Genomic DNA, 10,818 nt, shown 5'->3' with positions numbered 1-10,818 from the left:
GGGCTATGGCAAGGCTGTGTCTGGCGCACTGGGAGTAGGGAGGGCTCAACAGGGCACTTCTGTACCGAGTGAGTCTCACCTCTGCCCTCACTCTGACAATGTCTCCCTGTAAGTCCTGGTGCCCCCTGCGTGCAGCCTAATCAGCACTGGTGCTCAGGGCAAGCAGGCCCATCACCGCAAAAATCCACTTGCGGACGCGGCCCGTTTTAAGAGGAGTCTACCACTGCCACAGCCTCCGTCTCACTCAGCCGCTCTAGAACGGGCAGCCCTGTGTCCTCCCCCATCCTGCTTCTGCCTTTGCAGGGTGATTTCTTGGATTTCTCCTTAGTTGTATGGCTTGTTCCTCTAGATCCAAGGCAATTTTTCCGTGCTGCTTGCTCCTTGTTTCCGTCACAACTTTGATTTAGTCGCCAGAGGGATGAACAGAGACTCTATCATCTATGCCATTTTCCCCCTCTCCTACTGTAAATTGCTTTTCAAATTCTTTTTCATTCAGTAACAAATTGTATATCTTATCTTTTGTCATCAAGCATCAATGTGAATTTTAATTACTGATTATTATTGTGTTATGGCTTTAGCATATTTTATTTAACAAATCTTCTGCTATTGAACTTTTGAGATGTTTCTAATATTGGCATATTGTAAGCAATGTTGTAATGAACATCCTTGAAGTGAAAACTTGTCACATGTGCAGTTGTTTCATTAAGATCATTTGAAGTGATATTGCTTGATCAAAAGCTATACTATACTTGAAGTGTTAAAATACATTCCAGAAAGTTTAGGTCCTCAAATGAGACTTAAAGTTGTTCTTAGAAAAAGAGGATGCTCAAGGAAGGGTAGGTCCCTCAGCTGAAGACAATAGTATAATAGGAAAAGATTATAAAGGGACAATGAAACTGTTAACACTGATTTTGCTTATCTCTTTCAAGGAGAAAGGTTTTTAGGAGAAAAAAAATAGAAGAAAAATGGTTAAAAGACCTCTGAAAATTTTTTCAGCTCAAGGATTCTATGCTTTTTGATAATGACTTTCATGATAACTAGGGATTGGTAAGAGTTCATACATTTTGAACCATAGTCCATAGAAGTGGGTTTGTGCTGAATGATAGATGCATATGAATTGGGAAAGAGGGCTCCAGTGTCTGGCTGCACGATCATATGCAACCCTTCCCTGGTCAATATTTTCAGCTATTGTCTTGGATGACAACACAGAGAGCTTGCTATCCACATCTGAAGCTGGCATGAACTAGAAAAGATGATAAGTACTTAAAAGAAAGACTAATTTTAAGAGATTTGACCAGCTAAAACAAAATAGGTGGTGGCTGGGCATGGGAGAAGTCAAAATTTGCTGTTTGCAGCCATGCAAACTGTGCGTTATATTTAAGGAGAAGGCAGAGTGGGCAGAGGGATGCTTCTCCAAACTTCTTCAGAGAGGATGAAGAAACCCTAGCTGGATTTGATGGCAAGAGTCTGACAAGGTTGAAGGAGTCAAAGCTGGGACAAGAGTATAGGAGAGAAGAGGCGGAGGAAAAGCCACATCTTTAGAACTAACGGTGAGTACAAGGCTCTTCACACACAGTGGACACAGCTGCACTTTCAGGTTTAGTTTAAGTGCTGGCTTCTCTGAGAAGTCTCTCCAAACTTCCTCTGCTCCCAAACACTAACTCAGAGAGACACTATGTATGCTGGTGGAGCACCTCTCTTACTCCTATTATAACCTTTAGTGTACGATATTGAGATCATCAGTTTTCTTGCCTCTCTCCCTACATGTGTGAAAAATTCATGAGGGCAGGTTCAGACCTTGTTTACTGTCATTCATTGTATAAAAGAAGCAGTTCCCTGTGCTACACAAAATAGTGATGACACCATTAAAGAACATCAAAGCCAAGGATTAAAAGGAAGAAGAGAAAGAGCTGGAAGGAGAAGAGGAGAAGAGAAGAAAAGGGAGGAGGAAAAACTGCTTCAGAGAGAAGCAGGAGCCAACTCTGCCTCACAGAATATTATAACAGTTATGAGGCTCACTCCTCAGATGGAGAAAAAATGCAGAGCAGTAAGGAGGATTGCACGCGCTCCCAGGTCCTGATCAGCAGAGTCCTCCTGTGGGAACAGTGACAACTATGTGGAGACTGGATGTGGCCACTCGGATAGCTTCTTGGAGTGTGTTCATGTAAGCTTCCATATTCTTAGGCCTCTGCTTTCCCCTGCCAAGTCAGATAACATCCTCAGAAGAGTCTGAGGGACAATAAAGCTTGAATAGAGGAAACTGAAGGAGCTAAAGAGATATAAAGAAAATCAACATAGCACCTGATGACCTAGGTTTGAATCCTAGCTCCTTCACTTATTAGCCAAGTGACCTTGACTAAATTACTGCATTTCCTGTAGGCTCAGTTTCTCTACCTATAAAGTAGCCTTAATATCCCTTTTCTCTTTGGGTTGTAATGAAGATTAAATAAGATAACATATAAGTAACATAAAATATCCAGCCCAGGAGGTTTTTACTATGTAGCAGGCACTCAACGAATATTTGTTCCATTTCTCCCTCTTGGTGACACAGAGGGTTTATTTTTCTTATTTCTCCTTACAGACATTTGGGATTCAAGAATAACAGCCTGGGAAGTGAACAGCTGCTCTGCAGATGGCAGGAGAACTGAGGAGACCTACCACTGGTGCTTAGTATTTACGAGGTTGCTCAATGCTATTCTGTTTTATACTTTTTCTCCAATGACCTAAGTGCAGTCAGAGAGAACCTGCATATTAAAATGTATGAGAGAAAAAAACTAAGTTGGGTAGAATCCAAAAAGATCTTAATGAGCTGGACGAAAGGGTGAGGTTTAAGGGATGCAATATAGAAGAGTAAGGATCAGCTCCCACACCTGGCTCCAACAACTAAAGCATGTAAAGAGAAACATCAGACCTAGACTGAAGAAACTTATCCTGTTACTCTATTCTGCATTTAAGGAGAACAGGCTTCTAAGGTTCCTTTCTGGTCTTCTATTAACATGCATAATTTGGAAACCAGAAAAAGCTAGGCATTCATATTTGCTGAATTCAAGTTGAAAATTGTATTTTTGATATGATGTACACTAATTTGCATACAACCTGAGCTCTTAGCCAAACACAACTACGTGAAATTGGCACCTTAGCTTGAGTTTAAATTTATAGGAAAAGTAAAATGAAGTCTGTGCCTGAAGACTCAAATAGAAGACATGATCTCTTTTGTTTTCTCCAAATATCTTCAGGCTGTTAACAGCACAACATGGCCAAGATGATGCAGAAGATAAAGCAACACACCCTGTCCTCATATGTGAGTCTTGTATTCCTGAATAATGCTTTCCTATAATTGAGGATAGTTATAAGAATCTGCACTTGAAATCCTGATGCTGTGCAATAGTGATTCACTTTGGTTTGGAAAATATTGAGCTCCGTATATCCAGCATCATGCCAGTTTCAGAGAACAGAGTGATGAACAAAACAAGATTCTGTTCTCATGGAGCATGTGATTCAATTTTATCCTGTGGGATTTCTTTATGGAAGCCAGTTGCCTCCCCAACAACCTCACGAATACTAAGCACCTTCTTTCAGACCCAAAAAGATATTAAATCTGACTAAAATTTCCTGGGGCACTGATGACCCAGCCAGATTATTATATTTTTTCTACCTCACAGAGAGCTCTTTTACATGACAGGTAATAAATGTATGATATTTTGTAGCCTTAAGCAATGACACAGAGAAAAAATAACTTGGTTCAAGAAGAGACTCAAGGATTCAAATAAATGTATTAGACATGATCCTGGATGATTAGGCTATAAGAGGCTTCTGTAGTCGGGTGGGATGGGGGATGAGGGAGAAACAGTATCTTCCTCTGGTGGTAGATTTCAAGAAACACGGCATGCCCTCTCTTCAAACATCTCTTAATGCAGGTGTCAGGAATGAAATACTGGACAGCATTCACTAGGAATTACCAATAGAGGTTTGTTCTCACTGAGGTTCTGATACAATCCTACCATGAAGGCATACCTTCATCCTTTATTTTGTGGAATGATAATAGGAAAATGAAGATAACAAAAGATTACTGCTGGGTACATGTTGGACACACAAAGAATGTAGAGGCATAAAAAGAGTTGGTAAACTAGGGACAGAACATGAATCTGACTGGTAAGAGAATTCTTAAGTTTTAGGAAGATAACAGAGTATAAAATAAAGGAAAATAAACTTTAGAATTGAAAGTCCTGGCTTAGGGCCCAGCTCCATCATTACTCACTGTGCTACTATAGCTTTTGTTGAGGATTTCTTCATCTGGAAATACCTTGCACCTAACTTGAAGTAACCATTTAACTTACACGAGAATAACAATAAGCCTACTTCTCTCTTAAGGCAATTCACTGTGAGAATAAGTCTGGACAATTGTATGAGGTTGAGATAGAGAGGGAGATAGATGACCACAGCCAGAGATTCAAGCAAACCTCTCAACTCAGAGACCTTCTCCACCAGCCCATCAAATTAAGCAGAGGAGTCCAAACGTGTGCAGCAATCTAGGAAAGAAAGCCTTAGCAAGCTGCTGTCACTGAAGAAAAGAATGCCTTCTCATTGCATTTGTGGAAGGACCCTGCGATGACTTCTGACTGAACTAGAACCAGAACCTCAGAACACTCAGCTAGGAAAACTGGGGCTAGCATCTGCCAATGGAGACGGAAAATCTGTTCAATGTCTGGCATCACATGACTTCTCTCCAGACAGTGTTCAGTTGGAATTGTAGCTAGATCAAGGGCAGGGAGGTCTAGAAGCAGACATAAATTAGAAACTGCTGTTGAAGTATTATTTGCCAAGAGATGTTAATAAATACCCTATGTAAAAGGGTTCTCTTGCCCATTAAACTTGGGAAACATTGCAAACTAAATCACCCCCTTGAAGATTCATATTTCACAAGAGTAAATTAAGGCTCTTCCCTCATTTACTACTTTGACCCAGAATGGCCTTCTTTTGATTCTTCAACCACACCAATATATTTTAGGATTTTGAATAAACCATTTCCTTTGCCTAGGATCCTCTTCCTTCTAATCATCACATGACTGCCTCCTTCTTGTTATTAGCATCTCAGGTTAAATACCTTTTCCAAGAAACTTTCCACCAAATTTAAGCCGACCACAAGCCCACTCTATTAGATATTAGTGTCAGCTGTTTTAATTTTCTGCATGTTAAGTAAGCTTTTCGTAAGCATGAACTTTTCTTTCTTTTCATTATTGAATTCCCCAGTGAAGAAATGTCTGGTGCAAATGTAGTATTCAGTAAGTGTTTGTGACTAAATTGTTGAATAGTTATCTGCTGTTTCATATAATATAGCCTAGAATATAATACCTAGTTTCAATCTTTTCTTGTATAGGTGGGAAAATATTTGCACACAGACGTACACTGGCTTGCCCAAGTCATGGCAATCACTGTAAGCACAAGAAAAAGCAAGATAGACAAATCCAGAACGAAGATGAAGAAATCAACATTTATTGAGTGACTGTTAGTGCTTAAAGCTTATATCATCACTTAGTACTTAAAACAGCTCGGCAAAAGGGCCTTATCATGTGCATTTTCTTCAGATGAGGAAACCATAGCTCAAGCTAATAAAAGGCAGGATTTAAATTTGAACCCAGGTTCAAGGGAGCCCAAAGCTCATGACCACTGTACTGTACCACACTACCTTTTGGGAGTGGAGGAATCTACCATGGCCATAATCATCGGTGGTAAAAAGTGGAAGCATATCCTAATCAAGTGAAATACAAGTGTCTGCTCACTGGTACAGAAGGCTAGGGTCAGAGCATCCCCAGGAACAAGCTGCTGAGTTAAATCTTCTTAACTCCTGCCTTTCAAGAACAGCACTGACCCCAAATTTGGAGTCGGGATTAGTCTGCAGATAGGACCTAAGTGTTTGGATACCCTCCAAGTTTCCACTTGGAGGGTATCCAGTGTGAGAGCAAAGAACAAGGCAGTTCACCATAAATACCTACAATGAAAGTTAACCTGATGCAAACTAAAAACCTTCTGCAGATATTCTGGTTTACTTATTTATTCAATTGACACATAAATAAGCAATTTAAGATGTATTTCATTTATTCGACAAGTACTTAATGAATGTTTGCCACATCCCAGGCACTGTGTGATATGCTGGTGATACAGTGGTGAACAGGACAGAGAGAGTCCCTGCCCTATTCAATAAATGTTTCATGAATGGATGCATGTAAGAATTAATGAATACAGCAAGGGTTATTGGCTATGCTTCAAGAGGTGTGCACTTAGCTTTGGCAAAAAAAAAAAATATATACACACACACACACACACACACACACACACATACACACACACACACACACACACATATATTTCACTATTTCTTATCAAAGTGTCAATTTATGTTGGGTAAATTTTGTTTTGAGTTCTGCTCCAAAGGAAGCTTTTCTATGGTACTTCTGTTTAATGAGAGGGGTTTAAACAAACATCAGCTACCACCTGCTTCCTCTAACCCCTGGTAAACTGACATCTGAGAACTTTATGTGAACAACTTTCATTTAAAAGCCTTTTTTGCTTTCCAGAAAAAATGTGATATGACCTCCATCAGATTCTCCAGAGAAACAGAATCAATAGAAATATGTATGTATTTACAGAGAGATTTATTTTAAGGAACTGGCTCATGTAATTGTAGACACTGATAAGTCTTATATCTGCAAGGCAGGCTAGCCACTGGAAACTCCAACAGGATTTCAATGTTTACAGTCTTGAGGCAGAATTCCTTTTTCTCTGAAAAATTTGTTTGTGCTCCTGAGACATTCAACTGATTGAATGAGGCCCACCTACATATTTGAAGGTAATCTTTATTTAAAGTCAACTGACTGTAATAATTATATCTACATAACACTTTGACAATAACATCTAGACCAGTTATGTTTGACCAAACCACTGGGCACCATAGCCTAGCCAAGCTGACATATAAAATTAACTATCACAACCTCTCAAGCAGTCAAGTGTACCTCAGAGTCTTATTCAGAAAATGAAACAAGTGAAGTCAGCCAGAAAAGAAAAAAAAAAAAAAAAACACAGAACAAAATTGTGTTTTTACTGTTTGTATAGACACTGCCCAAAACACTACTGGTCTTCAAGGGATTGTTTGTATGATATGCACTAAAATTAACAACACTGCAAAATAACCTGCCTAATTAGTGCTGTCATTATAATAGCCAGGATGCCGGTAAAAACAGTGCATTATCACAGGATGCTGGCTCCCTTAGCAAAATCAGGCCCAAAGAAACTATAGAGAAATATATAGACTTTAGGAATTAAGAAAGAGATAAAAGAAGTTAAAGAGGGAGAAAATGAAGTAAAAAAGGAGGAGGAAAAAGAGAGGGAAGGAAAATGGAAGAGAAGGAAAAGGAAGCAGAGTTAGAGAAGAAAGGGGAGGAGCAGAGAGCAAGAGGGTGAAGGAGACAAGAAACCCCTTGGATAGAAATCTATTTTGAACTGGCGTGTGCGTGCATGTGTGCATGCATGAATGCGTGCACGCGTGTGTGCGTGTGTGTGTGCGTGCGTGTGTGTGTGTGTGTGTGTGTGTGTGTGTGTTGGCAAGTGCAGTGAGTGATGGCTGCAGCCTAGGAAGGAGGGTGGCTGGCATTGTGAGAGGGTAAGTTGGAGAAAAGCAGCATAAATTCTGCTCTTGCCTCGCCCCCTCCAATCTCTTGGGATAATCATTGCCTGTTTCCTCTTTGCAGAAATCTGCAGCCAGAGCCCAGATATAGAAGTCCTTGGAAATCAAATCACAGAAAAGCAGAAGCCAGCTGGGATGAGGAGGTGAAGAAAACAGTGAGACTGAATGGCTTCAGGAAACCACCATACCTCCTGTAAGCACTCAGTGCTGGTGTTCTAAAACCCCTCTCTGCCCTGCCTCCCACCTCCATTCTCTCCGAGGTTTTGAAAATGAAGCCCTGATGATAATCAGAGTTCCTGAATGATTGCTAGGTGGGTGATTCCAAAGGAGATTGATTAACTGGTTTTTAAAGTTCCAGGGCTCATATCTCTCCTTGAACTTACCAGAGTGGACACAGACTAGAGTAGAGTTTCTCAAGTTCAGCAATATTGACATTTTGGGCCAGGTAATTCTTTGCTGCAATAGGCTGTCCTGTGCATTGTAGGATGTATAGCAGCAAGCCAGGCCTCTACCCAACAAATGCTAGTAGTTCCCCCGAGTCATGACAATCACAGATGTCTTCAGACATGGCCAAATGTCTCCTAGGGTACAAAATTGCCTCTGGTTGAGAACCATTGAACTAGTCTGTCCTCTGGCCCTACCACAGTAAGAGTTACGAGTGGCCAACCTGAACTCACAGGCAAGTGAGACGTCTGAGCAGGATCTCTACCGGAAAAGGAAAACAATACACTGGATAACATATATTAGTGAAAACAAAAGTATTAGAACTAAAGGGGAAAAACCGTCATTTAAAATGAGAATTAGAAACAACTAAAGGAGAAAAAGGGAGGAATACTGAAAAATATGACTAAAGATTGTCTCCTGGGGGGACCGGGGATGAGGGATGGGGATAGGAAGGAGAATACATGTTTTCTTTTTAAAAATATTTTAATTGTAACAAGAAATATATGGACAGAAAAAAATATAAAGAACATACAACAGAGAGCTATTTTAATAGTTACTCCAGTCCAGAATAACTTCCCTTTCCCTAGAGGTAACCATTATTCTGATTATTATTATTATTTCTTTGTTTTTAATTTCTATCTCTATGTATGCATCCTTATACAATATAGTGCAGTTTTGCCTATTTTGGAAATTTATATAAATGGAATGTTATTATATTTATGCTTTTGTTCAACATTAAGTTTGTAAGTTACATACGTGTTGTCACATGTAGCTATTGTCTGTTCATTTTTATTCCTTCATAATATGCATTGCATAAATATACCACAACTTGTGTACCAATTTTATTGTTAATGGGCATTTGAGTTATACCCATTTTAAGATTTTAATGAAAAATGCTGCTATAAACATTTTATTACACTGTCCTTAGATGCATATATGTATACTTTTCTCTAGGGCATATATATAGAAGTGGAATTGCTGAGTCATAAGATCTTCATAAGTACACCTTTACTAAATAGGCCAGTTTTCCAAAGTAGTTTTACCAAAATACAACTTCCCTTTGTCCACAGGGGATATCATTCAAGACTCCCAGTGGATGCCTGAAACTGAGGATAATACCGAACTCTATATAGGCATACCTTAGAGATACTGCAGTTCTATTCCAGACCACCACAATAAAACAAATATTGCCATAAAGCGAAACACACAATTATTTTGGTTTCTCAGTGCATGAAAAAGTAATGTTTGTTTACACATACTGTAATCTAATTAAGTGTGCAATAATAGCATTATGTCTTTAAAAAACAATGTGCAAAGGAAGAAAAAAAAATAGCATAGATGATAGAGGCTCTGTTCATCCCTCTGGTGACCAAATCAAAGTTGTCACGGAAACAAGAAGCAGCAGCAAGGAAAAATTGCCTGGGATCTAGATGAACAAGCCATATAACTAGGGAGAAAGCTAAGAAATCACCCTGCAGTAGCAGAAGGCAGGATGGGGTGAGGATGCAGGGCTACCCGGTCTGGAGCGGCTAAGTGAGACAGAGGCCACGGCAGCGGCACGGCAGATGCCTCTTAAAGGTGTCGCGTCCACAAACAGATTTTTGCAGTGACGGACCTGCTTGCTCTGAGCACCAGTGCCATGTGGGCTACCTGCAGAGGGCACCAGGGACTTACAGGGAGACATTGTGAGAGAGAGGGCTGAGGCGAGTCTCGCTCTATATAAAAGTGCGGGCAGTATCCATTGTTCCCTGTTGAGTCCTCCTCCCCGCTCTCCCCCACCTGTGTCCGTTGGTTCCTTTTCATAACTTCCATTTCCACCCCCTGAACCAGTGCAACGGACACAGCTGCCATAGTGTCGCCATAACCTTGATGTCATCAAACTGGATAACAGAGGTCACTCTGCCCAGAGGATTCCCTGAAAATTCGCCTCCCCCAACTTGCAGCGCCACCCAAGCCACATCCAGGTATAGCCTCAGCAAGTCAGGTGCTCCTTGCTGAGCGGCGCCTAGACTCACACTGGAAGCAGCTGGCCTCTGCTTCTAGTATGGCCTTTTGAGGCAACTATAAGCACAGCATCTGTGGATTGCTTGCTGAATCTTAACAGGTGGCCCGGGAGGGACAGAGGCTTGGGCTAAGTTTGGCCTGCAGCTGAACCCCTCGCAGGACTGTGCCACTGGACACCTACTTCACAAATCCACGCTAATAAGTCCGAGAGACTTAGGAGCTTTGCTTAATACATAGAAACACACACAGAAAAGGCAGCTAAAATGGGAAGACAAAGAAGCAGAAACCACATGAGAGAACAGAACAGAGATCCAGATATAATGGAGTCAAGCAATCTAACAGATGTAGAGTTCAAAACACTGGTTATAAAGATGCTCAATGAACTTATGGGAAGTGTAGATAAATTCAAAGAGAACTTCAACAATGAGATAAAAAGCATAAAAACGGAAATGGAATTTATGAAAAGGAACCAGTCTGAAATGAAGAACACGTTATCTGAGATGAGAGATATATTATATGGAATAAACAAAGCAATAAACAAAGTGAATAAAGAAAAGGATCAAATGCCCTATCTAGAGGATGGGAAAGCCAAGGACACTCAGAATGGCAAGAGATAAGAATGCTCCAACTAAGAGATAAGATGCCAAGATATTAAAAATAACTTAAAGAGAATATGGGACACTGTTATT

The sequence above is a fragment of the Pteropus vampyrus genome, unplaced genomic scaffold (genome assembly GCF_000151845.1).
Source record: "Pteropus vampyrus isolate Shadow unplaced genomic scaffold, Pvam_2.0 Scaffold68, whole genome shotgun sequence".
Taxonomy (NCBI): Eukaryota; Metazoa; Chordata; class Mammalia; order Chiroptera; family Pteropodidae; genus Pteropus; species Pteropus vampyrus.
The sequence above is the reverse complement of the archived record's forward strand: the minus strand, read 5'-3'. Positions refer to the sequence as shown.